Source organism: Conger conger, chromosome 4 (genome assembly GCF_963514075.1).
Source record: "Conger conger chromosome 4, fConCon1.1, whole genome shotgun sequence".
Lineage (NCBI taxonomy): Eukaryota > Metazoa > Chordata > Actinopteri > Anguilliformes > Congridae > Conger > Conger conger.
In genome coordinates this window covers 66516190-66536593 of record NC_083763.1, presented here as the reverse complement: position 1 = coordinate 66536593, position 20404 = coordinate 66516190, and the positions used below count along the sequence as shown (strand labels likewise).

General features: G+C 40.6%; 1 protein-coding gene across 3 annotated transcripts in view; it reads left to right on the top strand.

Annotated features, from left to right (window-relative positions):
• The first annotated feature begins 10816 nt into the window (after positions 1 to 10816).
• The window catches only part of myripb (myosin VIIA and Rab interacting protein b), a 113403-nt gene continuing 103815 nt past the window's right edge, over positions 10817 to 20404 (top strand). For all 3 annotated transcript variants that reach the window (XM_061239224.1, XM_061239225.1, XM_061239223.1), the window contains exon 1: positions 10817 to 11121. The gene's annotated coding sequence lies outside the window, so the exon portion shown is untranslated. The remainder of the gene's footprint in view (positions 11122 to 20404) is intronic.

Here is a 20404-nt window from a genome sequence, read left to right as displayed (position 1 = left end):
TACATTGTGTGAATGTACCGCTGCTCTGTGACTCTACATTGTGTGAATGTACCACTGCTCTGTGACTCTACACTGTGTATGTACCAGTGCTCTGTGACTCTACAGTGTGTATATACCACTGCTCTGTGACTCTACAGTGTGTATGTACCACTGCTCTGTGACTCTACAGTGTGTGAATGTACCGCTGCTCTGTGACTCTACAGTGTGTGTATGTACCACTGCTCTGTGACTCTACAGTGTGTGTATGTACCACTGCTCTGTGACTCGACAGTGTGTGAATGTACCACTGATCTGTGACTCGACAGTGTGTATGTACCACTGCTCTGTGACTCTGTACAGTGTGTGAATGTACCATGGCTCTGCGACAGTTCAGTGGCTGTATGTTCCACTGCCTTATGGTTGTCACTTTTAAAAAGGATGACAACAACCAAGCTACATTGTGTTCCCCAAAGAATATATTTTCCAAGAGTCATGAAATAACATAAACTGCTGGCATTAATGCAGCCACATTGCCTCATTCTTTTGAGAATAAGGGTCATTACTCATTAATGCCCCCAACAACTGAGTGAATCAGCATCCACGGAGGCTGAGCTGCAGTGAATCAGCAGGGCACATTACTGTGCACAGAGAGCCAGCAGGCCCTGTTTCACATTCACAACACCAGAGCACGATGTCAGCTGGGACCACGGTGCACCTGCCATTTTACACTGCACTGTCAGACACTGCATGGCTGACCACTTCTCAATTTTAGTGATGGGCCAAAAAATGCTTCTGATTGCTTTAATCACATTCCAGCAGGCTTGCATGTATATTAAAATTACATTTAAGGACACTTCTTTTCATCATTGAATAATGGAATTTTTTGTATTATTATTATTTTTATTTACTTTTACTTTTATTAAGCATTTTTCATCGCAAGAAAATTTTACAGACAAGAAAATAATGTTAGTACAATTGCCGACATCTTGAGCTTCCATGTTGTTAATGTGAAATACTATATTTCTAGTTAGCAAATCCTTACACAGGAAATAATTTGTTTTAAATGTTGAATGTCTTTTTCCCAAAATTATGTGCTATGTTAAGTTATGTTAAGTATGTGCTTTACAGCAAAGGGTGTTTGCACTGATAAGATAAGAGTATTTGCATTGTATATTCCTTCATTAACTTTATACAGTCTGAGGTCAATACTTTATTTGTCGCAAACTTCAGATTTTCAGTAATTTAAGTCAATATAAACCAATCTTTATATTCTTTAGTAAGTATCACTGCCACTTTATTCAACTTACAGTAACTTACTTAACTTGCGTATTGCAAGTTTCGATTTTTTAATTCTCAAGCGCTTTGGTAAGACTTCTGAACTCATCAAAGTATTTAGATTAAGATAAAATACAGTTCAATATCAATAAAATGTTTTAATTAATTCAAACTTGTATTTTTGATTTATGTACTAGTGTGGGTGGGAAGACTGTTGGATCAATTATGATGTTATGTTAGTTTTTCAATCCATGGAGACTTGTTACTGTTATCGTCAATGATTATTTAATCTGAAAAATATGACATATCTGAACATTCTTCCTATACCATTCATTAAATAAACATTAATAAACATTAAGAACATGTCTTCATTTGATCTTGGATTAATATTTTCTCATTTAAGTGCTAACTGTAGAAAACAAATTTAGCTTTGCTGCAAATTATAGGGTCAGCCTTTTCCCTTGTTAAAAACAATCTAGTGGCAGTAAACTCTATCAGTAAACAATGGCAGTAAACACTATCTGTACTGACAGTAAGATTGTGAATTGCAACTGATGTCTTAGCTGGCAAAAATGAATCATTCATGCAACATAAATGGGTGGTTTTCACAGTTAACCATTCGTAAAGGACAAGCTTGAAAACTAATGCTGCTAGGATAATAGCTTCCTGATTTGCAAGTAAATGGAAAATCAAGAGCGAGCTTTCAGCTCAGCTGCTAGGCATTCTTCTGTTCTCTCGTCCTGACCCCTGACTTCATCACTTCCTCAATAAGACTGTCATCTCACTGCCTGTTCACAGTCTTGTCCATTGATCTTTAATCATACAGTAAACCCGAGAACGCATCTGCGTACGCCCACCCCCCAATCCCTTCCCCCATGTCATTATCAGCTCTTCAGTGGTGGCATACAGTACATATCTAGATATTGTGGACGAGAGCAGGGATGCCCAATCCTGTCCCTGGTGCTCTATGCTGTCCTGTAGGTTTTCAATCCATCCCTAACATAGCACACCTCAGTCAACAGCAAGAGATCTATCTCATTGATCTCTGCTTATTAGTAGAATCTGGAGTGCCAAATTAGGGTTGAAATAAAAGCCTACAGAACGGTAGATACTGTATGCAGGAACAGGGTTGGGCAGCCCTGGCCTTGAGGAGACACATCCCTGCCAGATTAACTGCCGTTAACTCACCAGTGAAAACGTTTTCCTGCAAAAGTGTAGATGGAAATGAGACCTGTTGGCATGGCACTGCCTGACGGGGCAATGTGGGTTTTTATTTCTGCAGACACAGCCCTTTGCATTGCCTGGCACAGCATTGCACTGCACTGCTCTGCTTAGCTTCTGATTCTCATTGCACACACACCCTAATAGACTCTAATAAATGTCTGTTTAGATATACTTCTGCTCTACACGGTTTTCAGCAGACTTTGCCTCAGAGGTGAGGGAGGCAGGAGTGAGGTAGATCCAGTGAAGTGCTCCACTGCTGCAGAGCCATGTCAGCAGTTCATCCAAGCTGGGCCTCAGCCACAAAGAGGCTTTTACACAGTGCAGTACATTAGGTGATGGGTTTCAATGCAAAACAGCATCTACAGCAGAGTAGGCCTGCTCTGACCATGACCATTGGAATCAGAATCAGTAATTTATCCATTAAATATGGACAAATCACTCTGAAAAAGAATCCCTCTGTGGGGAACATTGCGCAATCATGTAATGCATTTTCTGTCCACATATCTGTTTTAAGGTCACACTCCTGGAATGTGCATCTCAGTGCCAAGCAGCAAATAATTTATTTATACCTGAAAACACTGCTGTCCTGTCTCCAGCTCTGTTCAGTTTGGAAGGGTCCTGCCATCTTCAAATAGCATGTACACTAATATTGCGTAATACATTTGGGTATTTTTGGTGTAATTTCAGAAGGTGGTTGCAACGGATTCCTTTTTGTCACAATTGATGCTGTTACTTTGATTAATGGTGTTAATGGTGTTAAAATGGTCTCACTGTAATCCTTTGGCATTTTTGATACAAAACACTGTCTGTTTTACAGACGACAGTAATCCTTTGCTGAATTTTTGTTTGGATGGAATATGAAGTTTAATGTGTCATTTTGTAATACTTCGGTTAATTTTTCAGAATTTAATTTGAACCAAGGAGATTAAATATCTAAAAAATGAAACATGGCAGGTATAAGCTCTTCTGTAATTTATCTAATGTGACCCCTGTTTTGTCAAGTAATTATTTATGTGTACATTTAAATTCTGAATGAAAATGGAAGTGCTCAGACTCCAGCAGTCATTGCAGTTATTAATCTCAGACATCTTTCCTAATTCTGTGCTTAAGTGTAAGTGGTACCTCAGAAATCACAGAAGAGCGCAGTGTTTTCCTGAAATCAGTCCTGTGCCCTGCCGTTTCTTGATAAGTGGACAGATAAACATGCATTTAGCTGGGCTTGCTGCAGCATTGACACAGCTATTGACCGATATAGCTTCTCCTCCCGTAATTATCAGGGCAGCAGACGTTTACAGTGATTAACCTGCAGAATGGGAGCTGGAAGCTGGACATGAGACTGCAGGCCAGACATGCTCATCAATAACAGCAATCCAACAAAAACTTAGAGGCCACAATAATGAGCCGCAATCTTCGGCTCAAGCTTTAATCAGTCATTAAACATCACCAAAAGGATCTCAATACTGTCTATCCATGAAAGACATAAATTAATTATCAGTCCTGCACAATTATTCCAGATTCACAACGAATGGCTCCAATGTTTTATATTTCATTCTGTTTTCTTACTGTAAGAGGAGGTTACTGTATGAGTTATGTGTTAAGACAATGATTCTAATTTAAATTTTAAATCGAACAAATGCCCACTCTGTTTTTCACCGTTTTTTCTGGATTGAAAAACCTGTCTCCCCGATTCTCTTGACAATAAGTCAAATCGTGATCGTTTCCATCACTCACTCTTTGCTGTTTTTGAGTAGGTGGAATCTTTTATGAGTCACTCTCACAAAGAGAGATTATATTGTATTAAAATTCATGAAATGAAATAAAATGTTATTTGACAGTACTGTAATTAACTCTGTTTTCCACTGTTTGCCAATTATTTATATGAAAACATGTCCTGAAATGGAATCTATGGTTATTCACTGAACGACTCGCGATGCTTAAGCAGATGGGTGTGAGTTACACTCGGAAGCTCACCACAAATTAGCACTTGTTTTGCCCTCCGAGAGCTTAAGTCAGGGAGGGCCATATCTGTTCTGGATTCTAGTCCAACTTCTGCTCTTATTATTATGAAACTAGTCCAGTCATTTATATTCACATTTCACATTTTAGCAACGATAGATAAGAAAACAGCTACTATCTTTATATAAAATGTTGAAATGTTTCCATAAGGTAATAAGTGGAAACAAAAACCTGCATACACACTAGCCCTGCCCTGCCTCAATGGATGCACCTAAGCTCACTTTTTTAGCAAGGTTAGTGGTGAAGATCAAAGGAACAGGTAGATATCTCAGTGTTCTACATAGACCCAACATTGACACATCGAGAAGAAAACTAACAGAGGTAGTTTAGACAGTAAAAAGGAAAGTTTTTAAATATATACTCCTATTTCCCAAGTCTATGGGGAATCTAAAATCCTAACAGAAGCTATAGAGCAAAGGTTCACGGCCCTAATGGAAAAGCATCAAAAACCAATTTCAAACACACATAAATGGGCTTTACCTGTCATAGTTTACAAGAGCTTTCATGTTAAGAGCTACAATTTAAAGGTTTATACAGAACAAAATATGTTATAGCTCAGACAATTACCAATAACTATTCATTCAATAAAGGAAGCAAATTATAATAAAAGGTTTTTAGGGAATTGAGACTTGAGTGTAATTAGCAATTTGGTTAATCTGCAGAATAACCATATCCCTTGCTGTGGTTTTGTGCTGCACTGCTAATCAGGAAAATACAGTAATATAAGGGTGCTAATTTAAGAACACGTTCCAATTAGATTATAAAGTGCATATAATGAATTGCAATTTGTGATTTATGATATTGACCTGGTCACAGCAGAGGGAAAATGCACAAATGGCTTAAAGAAGTAAGAAAAGTCAGGTTTAGAAATAATGGGCATCACACACAGACACACACACACACATGCACACAGACAAACAGACACACACACACAAGTACATGCACACGCATACATACACATACAGACACACACTCAACAACTGAAAAACAGTGATTAACAGCCACAGCCCAACACTGAAATTCCATTCTGTGCATTGAAAGGCAGTGCAGGTGCTGAAACACAGAGGAGAATTCAGGCCCAGTGTACGTCACAGTAGACTCCACTAATCCATTACTGGAGCTGTGGCGGGAGGACCAGCAGGTCACACGTCAAACACTAACATGCATTACGATAAGGTGTGGAGAAAGATATGGTGTGAAAATTACACTGGTGAGAACACAGGTTATAAGTGACATTAAGACATTAATGCAAATTCAGAATGGTGAGAGTCGGATTTTATTCTTGCAGGAGGTGGATGGTGAGAAGCTGCTGTGGCTAACATAATAGTGTTCATACTGTTCTGTCCTCCTGTGATTCTGTCACAGCTGACAGCTCCTTCTGATCCTCTGTACAGCAGACCTGTCTAAAATTATGAGGTGACCCTGATCTCAGGACAAGAGCTTCGCCTCCTCACCTCAGGTCAGCTGTCTGAGGGTAACAAGATAGCAAACTATCAAGGTAACCAGACGTAATCTGGCAGTGTAAATATGAAACGGACATGTGTTGCAACATTGCTGGGTCTTTTTTCTTTTCTGTTATTTTCACTCAAATACAGTGCATCAAAAACTAATATGATCGCCTTCCAAACTAGATCTTGCAGACCCAAATATTTCCTGTTTTACTAAGATCAGCATTTATTTTAACCACACAAGCTAAAAACAAACATATTATGGTGACTACGGCCTCCACTGTTTCATAAGAGTTTTTATGGTAATTTGTTTAAATATATTCCAAGAGAGACTGTAAGCCCTGTTTTCTGCCTGGGTGCTAGTGGAATTGCCCATTTCCTCCTGTGCAATCAGAAGATATCTCTACCTGGTTTAGATGTGTTATGCTCTCAATAAAGGCATTTTGCATGAACATGTATTGGGCTGTTCAATAGAGGATGTGAGAATATGTGATACATTGGTGGTTAATAAGTTGTTTTGATGTAGAATAGACCATGATTAGTAAGTTGTTTTGGTGTAGAATAGGCCATGATTAGCAAGTTGTTTTGATGTAGAATAGACCATGATTAGTAAGTTGTTTTGGTGTAGGGTAGGATAGGTCATTTGGAGGAGGCTGCTGGGTGGCTCATTCGGTTAAGGCACCATGCTGTGGTGCAGGGAGGTGGTCCACGGTCTCGGGTCGAATGCAGACCATGCCAGCACTGAATGTGATAGCTGCAGAGATTGTGCCACTCAGGGTGTAGGGGGGTTAAGTTGCTAAGGGGTCAGTGTTTCATCACTATCTATGATCAGTCTTCCTGCAACTCCACCCTGTGCAAGCGAGTGGCTGCAGTCTATGGTGTGAAAAGAAGCAGGCTGGTGACACTACTTTTTCTGAAGGACAACTACAGATGTCTACAGTTACATTTAATATTATATATAAAAAATAAAAAATAAAACCCACCTAGACCACCTCAGATGCTCTGTGCTATTCAAGTGGATTACCCGATGTACACACAAACCATTGGACAGATGGGGCAGTTCATGTACAGATGCCCAGGAGTAAAATTACTGGTTCGCTGTGCTGCAAGTGCACTATAGTCTCTAGTCACAAAATTGCCAAAATTGAAACACTCAGCACTGGCTTGAGTTACTGCTGTAGTTTCAATCCCATGCCTTGTGTGCAAAAACAGATCCCTATACACCGTACTTTACCCTTAAAAAAAGACTGCCTGCAACTCTATTTACTGTTCTGAAAAAGCTGTAGCGATTTTCTTGTATGCGTGAGCAGACAAGGAAGTGGGCCAGATGGTAATCCTCTTCTCCATGTTAGTGCTGCGCTAAGACTTTTCCCAGAACTCCTCCAGCTCCTGTGTTTCTGCAGGGCAGTGATAAATAGACAAGCTGCCATCGTATACCCGGCTGTCTGGCCACCTTCCACATCTGCAGCTTGCATCCAGCACTGATAGCTGTGTACAGGGTCGGATTGTGCAGCAGCACCAACCTCTAAGGAGGTTTTCTTGCACACTTTTTGAGTGCACCGGTTTGAGTGCCCTATTATTGATCGTGATGCATTGAGGTGAGCAGACATAAAAGGCTTTGGAAGTCTTTGTTGGTATACAGTAATAGCCTACATAAAGCATACACATGAAAGCATGCCAAAAATGATAAAAATATTGATAACATTTGCTCTTAAATTACATCAAAGAAACTCAATAGCCGTTTTCCTGTTGCCAACATTTATGGCGGGTTAATTCCTATGGTATGTCCAGCACAGATGAAGGAAATATGTAGATAATAAATCTGCCGTCAAGCAATGCTGTGAGACTGTGTGTCCTCAAGCAGGTCCCATGGAACTGGCAGAAATTCAAACAACTCACTCCTCTCTCTGTCCAGCCACCTGGATAAAACAGAAGGGGAAGCAAGCGTCAAAATGATAGCATCCAAGTGCTGTAGCTAAACGCCCCAAATGCATACAGATATCAGTGATGTGGAGCAATTCACAATGAAATCCCTTCTTATGGATTTCTGTGAGCTGAGTAAAACAGTGAAAACAATGTTTTAAAGGTAGTTGGTAGAAGGTAAGTGCATCCCTTTCCCCTTTTTGTGAGAATATTATTTTCCAAATGCTGGAAAAGAACAACATCATGATTCATCTGATGTGATAACCCTTCAAAAGAAAAGTGAGATGTAGTGAAAAGCTAAAATATATGAAAGATGACTGTACAAGCAGCATGGGTAAATAGAGAGCTGGAGCCGTATTTACCACAACACTGGACAGAGGTAATGGACACAGCATCACGCTGAGCTGAGTGTTTACTGCAACACTGGACAGAGGTAATGGATGCAGCATCACAGGGGCAGTACATTACATTACATTACATTACATTACGTGCCATTTAGCAGATGCTCTTATCCAGAGCGACGTACAACAAAGTGCAAATCAATCACAAGAACAAGTGCAAAAGTAGACCTGAGAGGACAGTACAGTTCCGAGTCCTAGTGTAAACATACAGAAATTCAGAACCCTTGAAGAGTACAATCAGCTTTCAAACTAGCATACCACTGTTGGCAGCTAGAATACAACAACAGCCAATAAAAACAACAATACCTATAGTAATGATATCTATACATAAGTGCCATTACGGTCTAAGGCTAATCACAGTGATTGTGAGTTGGGGAGGGAAAGGTGTAGCCTGAAGAGATGGGTCTTCAGTCTGCGCTTGAGTAGATGAGTGTTTACTACAACACTGGACAGAGGTAATGGATGCAGCATCACGCTGAGCTGAGTGTTTACTACAACACTGGACAGGGATAATGGATGCGGCATCACAGGGCCAGTGTGCTGAGTGTTTATCACAACACTGGACAGAGGTAATGGATGCGGCATCACAGGGCCAGTGTGCTGAGTGTTTACCACAACACTGGACAGAGGTAATGGATGCAGCATCACAGGGCCAGTGTGCTGAGCGTTTATCACAACACTGGACAGAGGTAATGGATGCAGCATCACAGGGCCAGTGTGCTGAGCGTTTATCACAACACTGGACAGAGGTAATGGATGCAGCATCACAGGGCCAGTGTGCTGAGTGTTTATCACAACACTGGACAGAGGTAATGGATGCGGCATCACAGGGCCAGTGTGCTGAGTGTTTATCACAACACTGGACAGAGGTAATGGATGCAACATCACGGGGGCAGTGCACTCAGCTGAGTGAAACGCGGTTGCCAGGCAGACGGGTGCGCACCTGCGGATAATGGGCCAACAGGTGAGCAAACAGGCTGCTGGTCAGGAATGTGTGTAGAGCGAGCACTGAGAGTGCTGCCATCTGCTCGGAGAGTGACAGGAACGGGCACACTGTCTCCCTGGGGGACAGGGCTCAGCTGCAGGGCCGTGCCACAAGCTGACAGCCAATCGCAGTCCTATGGGATTGTCAGTGACTGGGAGGTCCATACTGGCAGTGTATCAGTTTTGATGCCAAGACTAAATTAGCAAGATCTTTACTTACTTTGCTATGCAAAACAGATATAGTCACAGTCATTACAGATTATTATAACTATTTTTATTATTATTATTACTCATAATATGGCTTGACTGTGAAACATGTGCTACAATCTGGTAATGAAATACTGTAATCAATATAATTATTTGAGTACATTTTCAGCATTTTGCAATGCTCTTTGATTTACCCATTAATTCCAAATGAACAGTGAAAGGAACAATTGTGTTGTACAGCTGTCTCCACTGTACAAGGAATAAAGAAAGAAACTAAATAAATCCCCCCATAAAATGGCAATTATTGGGCGGAAACAAATGTAAAAAGAAAAACAACCTGAAATTAAGTTTCTGTGTGAAATGTCTTATGAAAAGGCTTATGACACATGCAATTAAATTCTCTGATAAGATCAAGAGAACAATGCACTTGCATTATCAAGAGATATGGAATCATTTAGCACTAGGGCAGTTCAAGGGCACTTTTTTTTTTGCAATTTCTCAACCTTTTAGTATACACAAATTAAAACTATGACTATGTCCTATGTGTTAAAGGTGTTGCTTTGAACAAAATGATGATGACTATTCATTGCATATCACAAAATTGGATCTTCCACCAAAGTCAAATGAAAGTTACCCAAACCCATCTGTATTGAAAAAAAAGAATGTATGCTTAATTGGGTTCTTTGAGCTGCCAATGCCATGTATGAGCCAAAAAGATATTCCGAATGAGTTTATTACTCACTTTGGTCTCCTGACAATGGTGGAATTTGAATCGATGTCCTACCCTGGTACATTTTAAAAGGAAGATTATTTCCAGGTAATTTCTCCCAATCCATTTCTATCCTTTGTTCTTTTTTCTAGTGCAAAATATTTGACGAATGAGGTTTTCATATCAATGAAAAATACTGCATCTATTATTTGAAACGATTTGGCACTGTGATATACTATTGAAAAAGAATCTAGTGGAAAAGTGTCCAAATGGAAATTGATCCAAAGAGCGCTCTGTAATGAAGGAATCGATATGCATTTTTGTAAAGTAAATGATGTTACATTGGTAAACGAATCCTTTTAAGATGACATGAATCCTTGTATACTTAGGATACTTCATACCGTGATGATCAATAACACCATAAATCAAATACTTAGGCTAGGTTTAGCAAGTTAATGGCCATGTCCAGGAGCACGAGTCCCATGTGCTTACTTGGCCGTGATAACGGAATTGTTCCTCTCGAAATTAGTCCAGACTCCAGAATGAAGATTTCACAATTGAGTTAATTCTACGGGTTGTGTTCCCTTCTATGGGAAGTTGCGAGGCTGATCCACGCGGTTTGATTGGCTGTTCCGCGGGAGACCCAGGTGCTGAGAGAGAAGATGGAATCACCCGGTGGATATCGCGACCCTGAATGAGACAGAAGCATATTTACTAAACTGTCCTATATTCCCCTGTCTGGACTAAAGGGATTTGCATGCCAGTGTATTTCATACACATCAGACGGGGAAATATTGGTGTAGTAGACTTGACCACACGTCTCATGTACAGTGGCTCTCTAACGCAAATCGCCTGACTGGTCAGTGTGCTGGTAAGGCTCTTACCACCGCATGACTCGGACTAGGAGAGGAGACTAACGCACACGCAGTTGAAGTATCCAGGAGAGTGAATTTAAGTAAGTTTGTGATTTTTAATCAATGTAACTGTTCCCGACCTTCTGTGGCATATAAAGGGCACGCATAGATTAATTTTGTGTAGCCAACATTGAGTCATTTATATGAATTCGTCTACGATTATTTCAGATGCACCTTTGGCTAGCTAGCAGAAACACGTTACGTTCACAGTTGACGTGTTTCCTGAATGAACTGCATTACAGACGGCCAGAACTAACTTTATGGCATCGTGAAACGATATATGTCGTTCACTTGCCGTGATTTTTCTCAGGTTATTCGTACTAATACGGCTTCATCCACGAGCGTTTTGGCATTGCGTATACACTTAAACATACGCTCAGGTGCATGTATATTAGGCTACTCGAGCAATAATGGCTGGAGAAATAACCGTTGCATCTAACAGCTGGTATCAAAGAGGTGGTGAATGACCGTCACCGTGTTTGTTAGCTTGTCTTATTACCATTATACCAAAAAGGTCACTGCTGCAACGATTGTGAAGCCTCCTGTTTGTTAGCCTATGGAATATGTCCTGTTTATGGAGCGATTGTTTTTTAATTTCCAAACATTAATGGGTTTGCCTGCGGGACATACACAGTAGCACACATAAAATGGGACTGATCCAATATGCCAGTAACCTAGCCAGGTGGTTCATGAGTTACAGTATGGTTATACCGTAAAAAACGCCTTGACGTTTCAGAACAGTTAATGATATCATTCTGCAATGTTTGTGTCAACTTGCAGCATGGGCAATCTACATTTATGGATATACATTTTAGGATTTTAATAGTCCACTATTAATCTATTCACTTTTGATTGTGGTTTGAAAAAATCCATGTGGATATTACTGATAAAATGCGGAATAACATCCACTACTGACGACGTGGGAAGTCACGATTCAATGCCGGTTGTAATGCGGTAGAATGCAAGAGGATCAGGAGTGCAATACCCATTGTGATGCAGTAGAATGCAAGTGGAGGTGCAGGCACCCAAATTCCATGGTTGCTCTATAGCTGACTACTGCGTCTCCTAGGATGCTGCGTCGGTCATTCAGGGGAGAACATGATTAAAGATGCACATGCATTTCTGTTGAAACAACTATTGCAACGCTTTGAATCGTAGGCTCCACACTGGGATATTGTACCAGTAGCCAGGAGTCAGGTCAGTCCACTCACATTTGCAGCACATTAAAATAGAGAGGGGACAATAGAGGTTTGGGACCATGGGGTCAGGCTTTAAGTTATGCAGCTAAAGTGGTCCCGAAACTGCAAATAAAGCATCAAACCGTGTCAGATGTGCTTTTCAGCTGCATGCAAACGTACTCAGCTCGACGGCAGTCACCATGGGTGAGAAAAGACTGCATGTTCCGTCAGGATCCCTCCCTGAGAAATCTGTGTTTTAACAGAAGACAGATGGGTGGGAATGGCAGTCATTCACAGCGTTGATTCAAGTGTTTGATTCATAGATGGTTAGATACTGCAAACCATGCAGGCTTGCCTGCTTAGATGTAAGGACAAGATGCCTCTATTGTGAGGAACATTTCTAAACCTATACACCAATTTTGTCAAGTGTCTATTTATTTGGGTGGTGGGGGTGTGTGTATTGTTATGAGTGGTAAATGGTTTGATCCAAGACTGGAGTAAAGGCTAACAGGTGGGTGAATGGGGGGATGCTGGTCTCCTGTGGTATGTACTGATGTAGCCCAATACTGACGGTTTGAAATATAGATGCAGAGTGGTTTTGGTAGACTGGATATGCATTTGAGCAGAGTAATTGTCCCTGTTTCTGCTGGGTGCCTTTATTTCAGTTCAGCTGGAGTTCAGCGTATGAAGTTGCGGCTCCTTCTGTGTGGTGCTTACTGTAGGCTATATGCAGCAAGATGTCTTCCAGCTTCAGGACCTGTTGGGTGACAGGCATTTATTGATTTATTTTTCATTTATTCTTTGAGTCCTATTCAGGTAAACATTTATTTTTAAAGAGAAGATTGGTGCCATAGGTGTCACACCATTCACCAAGGCGGATGGATACGTCAGATTTTTATGTAGTAATTTCCAGTGTACTCTAACTGTCTCCCTTATCTCATAGTATTAGAGTTATTGCTCTGACAACAGTGGCATCCCCATGGCTGTGTAATCACAAATTATGTAGAGCTATGCCTGACTTCCATGTGTGTATGTGTCGAAATTCTTTGCTTGGTTGGGTGTAATGTTTTGGTTGTTGGCTATGTGACAGGTTTTCAACATGGCTGCAAATAAGTCTAATCCATCTGTCTGTACCTCACGTGGATTTCCCTTTAGACATGTGACTTGGCCTAATTTGTCCTGCCATAGATGCAGAACCATAAATCCCTTATGTCTGACTCACATGAGGTGGCTAACAATGGCATCTAACAGTAAAACTGGTGATTCTTGTAGCATCCAGACAATTTTTTTGGCCTTTGCAACTGAAAGATGTTGCCCTTATGCCTAAATGTGTGCTGCCATCAACAAGAGATTGGGATTTTTAAACTCAGACCTGCTTCAAATGATGACATTTTGCTATATGAAAACAAATATACCAACCATGAATTAGGCTAAATCCTAACCACACACACAAAAACAAAAATAAACAACACACGATAATTCCCTGCAGTACTGTCACACATTGTGTAGAGCCAGAAGCGTAAAGTACACAAATCATTGTTTAGAGTGGATGGCATGGTGTATTATATATGCCTGCGGTATTCAATAGTTCAGCTGAAATAATGGCTTTTGAACTCAGTTCAAAACTCCACTTAGTTAAATGCTGATTGGCTTTGCAGTGAAAAACTTTTACACTTAGCATTCGAGGGTGCAGCACAGGTATACAGTTGCAATCTGTCTGTATGTCATGTACATAATATCCGCATAAGTGGTTTCTGATGGAGATCTGCAAGTCCATTATGAGCTGAAGCTGCTCTTCCATGCTTTGACAAACCTGTTCAAATGTTATTTCAATTATAGGTGAAGCACTTTGGCATACGGAAGTGGTTAGGGCGCTTTTTGATTCTGGGTGTGGCACTGCCACACAACAAGGTGCATATCCTGGATTGCTTCAGGAAAAAATATCCTGCTCTACTGATGAATGTGTCTAAAAATATGTAGCCTAGCTAATGGTAGGGTGCCTGATGATCAAATAATCTCTGTGTGATGTTTTCATAATAATAGATAGCTGGTTAGATAGACAGAGGACTGGTATAGTGGTATTAAGAAGTGGTGGAAAGTAGAGCTTTGTTGACAGCACTTTGTTGTGACGTTTGCATTTTAACATTTGCTCTTGTGCCTTCTGTTCTGATGCCACTGGCAGCATGCTTGTCAAGTTTTGGCACAGTAAAGGCAGAGTCAGCCAGTGAGAAGTCATAAAGCCGTGCCCCAAAGTGCTGAAAAGGCTGCTTTCCTAACCACTATACTCTAGCTGCAGTTGATTTGGATTACATTAAACATCTAAACCAAATCCACTTCCAGAACGTTTGTCCAGGTATTGGCTCGACTCAACCCACACAATTACACAGAGTACTGCAAAGGTCTTGCATTTTGTCAGTGGAAGATTTTATTTTATTTTTTACTTTTTTAATAAAAAATGTCTTTCTATTTTTAAAAAAGGATGACAGTATTTATGGGTGTATCAATATCAAAGTTAAGTTAGATAATTAGATGAATGATAATTGTCTTTGCCTAAAGAGGGCATGCATCCTATGTCAGTGGAAAGGGAAGTGTGAGTCAGACTCAGACAGGATGGTCCCTGATGGGCTTATGCACAGGGTAATGAGGTGTGCTGGGATTGATATATTAGGTCTGAGCACGGTGAACTCGGTGCCTGGAGTGATGGAAAGAAGGAGTCTTTCACTACATTCTCAATCAGTGCTCTCTTAAGACAGAATCAGTCATGCCACTCTTGTCAGGAACTATCCCAGTTTGACATCATTGAAAAAGGCAACCGGCTGTTGAAATATGATGCTGTGGATGGTTTCTTTTCGCCACATAATAATGGTGTACCCATTAATCTGTAGGTAAGAAACCATTAAGGTAATAATGACTGTTGTATACAGTTAATGGCAACGTTCCTGTTTTTAAAAAATAATTTTTAAACCATGATGCGTTTGTGCTTGTTTGTTTGTTAGTTATTGGGATGTTTAGTGTAATTTGGGAAATTGATGATTGTGCAGTGTGGAGCTTACATTGGTTTTGTGCTTCATAAAGGGACCCTAATGAAAGTTACTCATGGTAAGGACGTAGGCTGTTTTGGGTATTTGGGAGTTGCCTAGACGTTTGGAAGTGTAACAGGATATTGTGTAATAAAACTCTGCATCTGCAAATGTGTCGAGTGTGCTTTTATAAAGCTGGGCACAAAATTTAGCTGATTGGTGGCCTGGTAGTTTCACAACACACATCACTGCTGATTGATTTTCAAAATGGTATTTCAATGCATTGCTTGATCCCAGGAATGAAAATGAAAATGAATACACCCATGCAGAGACAGATTCTGGTAAATTAAAACAAAAGGATAATGCATTCTCTGATAAAGGATTAGCAGATGGAGGGATGTGGATTGCAATGTTTTCAGAGAAAATTGTAGGATCCAGGAATGGGCTGCAGATGCTGCTTGCCATGAGAGGGAACTGACTGGGCATCTCATTACAGCCAACACTTCACACCAGCTCCTGTATGGCAAGTGACAGTGGACAGCAGACCGTGTAAACAGACTTCAGGAAGTTTACCGATATCAATGCTGCTTCTCAGTGCTGCCTCACAGACATCCAAGCATTCCGTTTTCTTTTTCAGCAAGTCAGTTTTAACTTAAGTCAAGCCCAGAAAAACAGCATTACCATTGATCCCTCCATCATATGCTGAGGTGTCTCTGAAGATCTCGTGATGGATTAAACAAAGCCTGGAAGAGCTGAAACGTGTCATGGTCGCATGCTCTACGCAAGAAGACCATACTTTGGGGATTAAGCACTGTGGATGTGCACTGTGTTGCTGCTTACTTCTGTAGGCAGAATATATATATATATATATATATATAATAGAATATATAAGGCATATTCTTACTTTCACGATGTTAAGTACTGTTTATTTTAAGACCATATTAAAATAAGTATTGAGAGATTTTATTGGTGAAAACAGCCTACTTTCCATGGTATAAAAATAAAATAATTAGGCCTAAATAAATATTTAGCTATATCACCATTCATGGATCTTAAAATGCTTGAGGTTGAGACGCCTCATCTGCCCCCAGTATGTGCCCACCTAGGTGATGTGCGGCAGCCATTTTACATTAGAACTCTCCCACAAATTAAGGGTATCAATATCAATAACTGCACAGAATGGACTTGTTTATCTTGACCCATCACAAGTCTGCAGGTTGGATTGATCTTCTTTTTTTGTCACAGAATCAGAATGTATTTTTGCAATGATTTATTGACCATTGAACGTGAGTTTAGGTATTGATCCTCAGCTTTATTAATATGGATTTTGACAAGTTTATTAGCTCTTAAGGATTTTGCCTAATTGTTGTTTTCTTGGTAGAAAGCTGCAAATCTTAGAAATTAAGCCTATTGAATGTGTTCTTGGGAAGTGACATGGTCTGTTATTCTATTATGTGACTCCCTGTCTTTTTGCTTTAGCAGCACGCTTTGTCATCGTCTTTATAAGAAAGTACATAAAATGCCACACTCTAAACTCAGTGTTATATGAGGACATTTATGAGACTACTGTAGAAAAATGGTGGTAAAAACTAACTGATGCCTTGGTCTTCTGTGTTTTACTAGATAACTGGTTGTGTTTGTACACTGGAGCAGGTGTTAAATTGCTGATGGGCTGAACACAATTAAAACTGTTGGGAACAGACCAGGTTCACCCAATGTCTCAGCTGCACTGTATATGTGTGTTGGTAATTGGTGGTTTTATCCTCTTAATTGTTTGGAACAATAATAAAAAAGATATATATTAGAAAACAAACAATGGTTTAATGGAATGGTAACTCACAAGATTTGTGAGTCTTTGAGCTAGCAGGTTATCCAAAAAGATGGACAAAAGGTTCCACTAGAAAATGACGTTTAGCAATTTGCCTTTTGTGAACATCAGTATATTGGGAAATTTGTAAAACCACACAATGGTTTCTGACACAGCTTTGAGATTGTGTGCTTGCAGATTATTTTGTTTAGGGTGCTTTGTATATGGTGGGATTAATTTAATTTTCACGTCTTGTGAAATACAGCATTTCTTAGTAGCCATTATGTATTCTAGCAGTGGGTGGTAAACACTAGAACATGCGGGCTGCACGTACATGAACAATGACAACACATAGGTCAGTCTGTTTAATTCTCTGAATTTGTTGTTTTGATGTGGTTTATTCCTCTGGATATACTGTAGCTGAAAGCTCTTAGACTTACAGAGAGGCTGATGCAAGCAGTCTATTTAGCACTTTACTGATGTGCTCTTTTAGCTCACACATGCATCTGTGTGTTTTGTGCTACTTTGACGTATCTGTACCCATTTGTTTTATTTAATTTGTTTCTTCCTTAAACAGGCAGAATACAGCATCTACCATGTACTGTACAGTGAGGCATTGGCAGTTAGTGCTTGGCAGTTAGTGCATTCTGCCAGCTGAACCCAAGACTGTATAATATATAATTTATTCATATAGCGCTTTTCACAAACAATTCTCACAACACGCTTCATGGAAAACTCTGGCCTAATCCCTCACAAGAGCACGGCAACAGTTGCAAGGACAAACGCTCGGATGGCAGATGGGAAGAAGCCCTTGAAGGAGCCAGACTGAATGGGGGGACCTCGTCCTCCTCTGGCAGACTCCGGGTGTGATGACAGTCTCCAGGAGCTCTGATAACATTGTAGCTTTCCTTGACAGTTCTTACTGTAACTGCAAATTGTCTTGGCCTGACCCACTTTCAGCATTCCAGACTGCCCTGTCCCAACTTCAGTGCTCTGTTTCTCACCAATGCTGTCAATTGGCCTACAGGAAACCAAACTTAAAAAATGGAGCCATTGATGCAAAGTCTCGTAACAGGCTACCACCTATGTCCTGTACAGCCTGAATGCATTGTGGTAGAGAGGCATACAACAGCACTCTATCAGGTGAAAGTCAATCAATTCACGCTTAGTTGATATATGTGGTAAATAGTGTCTCAGGCATTGACCCAGAACATCCATTAATCCCTGATAGGGTTTACATATGGTGACTGAAGGCTATGCGTATGGATAAACCCCTCAAACCAAATACTTTTTGCTTGGACGAGGAGGACATTGAAAGATCTTTAAATTCTCCCCTCTGATCAAATCATGGGCAAAGGCATACAGTGTTGTGAAGGCAGATGACTCCATTTGTTGGTTTTATGTGCAGGTAGGGACGGGTAGCTTGGCGATATTATGCATTAACCATGTGGATTTGCAACCGCTGATAGATACTCTTTTCCATTGTGGAGGTTGTTATTGTCTAAATTATTTGTTGACTACTAAACCTAACAATCGGCCTGATTATGGGGTGCAGCTAAAGAGCCTGTGTAATCACATTCCTCCTGTTCTCTGTCAAATTACTGGTCAAGAGGACATATTTACATAAACTGAACTTTACCATTTTTAGCATGTTATACAAGTGCAATTTCGGATTCATCGCTGAATAGAAAGCTTTAAATAGGCCCCATTCAGGCTATTGAGAAATGGGTGAGCTGAAGGCCTGCTGAATTCCAGGAACCAACGTCATTTTGTTTAAAAAAAGCTCATATTATAACTTCAGAAAGTCTGGAATTCAGAAATAATAACATGGGAAGGATGCCAGGCATTTGGTTTAGAAACTTACAGCAATGCTAAGTTTTTCCCATTACTGGTCGAATGAGTTTCACAGTTACTGAAATTAATGAGAAAAGCACAAAGTAATGGGAAAATAATACATATCTTAAACTGCTCGTTTAGAGTCGCACACAGGACATCAAACGGTCAGATACCCAGTAAAAGTGACCAAAATACTATCATATTTGAGACTATTAATTTAGGGTATATATATTGTGTTTCAGTTGCTTGAAACCCATTTCTACAGTGAATTTCTGTTTTTAGAAAATGAAATATTTGGGTAATGAGACTGTGATGTTGTGTTGGATGACTGTGGGGTGTGGAGGCGGGCCTGTCTCGGCTATTTAAGGTGGGGGGGAGCACAGTTGGAGCCGTCCCCTCCTGGGATCGAGGCCGCTTAGCCAGGCATTCCAAAATCCCCAGCCCCACCATCCGCCCGGTGTCTGGAGCAGCCTGCTGGAGAAGCTCAGCTCTTCCCAGGTCACCCTGTCCCTCCTCCGCTCAGGGAGAGAGGAGCCGGAGCGCTCTCCTCCGGTGAGTCACGGCGGCTCGGTCCAGCGGTCCGGTAATTACACGGGTCCATTCCTGCTCATATGTTGGGTGACACGGAACCCGTGCCCTTTCACTCTCCCGCTCCTGAAGTAATTGGTTGAACTCAGCAGCTCTGTCTTGTGTCTTTTTCTGTGATGTCCAAAGACAACAGGGTGCCTATGACTTATTCATAAAATATTCATAATCTGATCTTTCTGGGTTGTGTGTATAAAGTAATGTGGTCATTATGTTCCTTTATATACTGTACATGGGTTCATGCCATCCTGTAGCATACACATACACTTAGTGAGCACTTTATTAGGTATTTATTAGACTTATTTTTCAGACTTAGTCTTCTTTTGCTGCTGTAGCCTATCCACTTAGAGGTTTGACGTGTCGCGTGTTCAGAGACGCTCTTCTGCATACCACTGTTGTAATTCGTGGTTATTTTGTTACTTCACATCATATTTGACCAGTTTGGCCCTTCTGCTCTGACCTCTCTCATTAACGATGCACTTCTGCCTGCAGAACTGCTGTTCACTGGATGTTTTTTTGTTTTTTGCACCATTCTCTGCGAACTGTTGAGACTGTTGTGCCTGAAAATTCCAGGAGATCCACAGTTTCTGAGATACTCAAACAGTCAAAGTCACTTAGATCACATTTCTTCCCCATTCTGACATTTTGTCTGAAACACAGCTGAACCTCTTGACCATATCTGCATGCTTTTATGCATTTAGTTGCTGCCATATGATTGGCTGATGGAAGTATTTGCATTAACAAGCAGGTATACAAGCAGGCTGACATATGGTTTAGCATTGCTTTGGCTAATATCACTTTCAGGGAGGCTTGCTAGCACCTTTGTCATTTTCCATCAAAGGCAGTAATACCAATCAAGAAGCCTCCATTCCTCCTTTACATCTCATTAACTTGATGC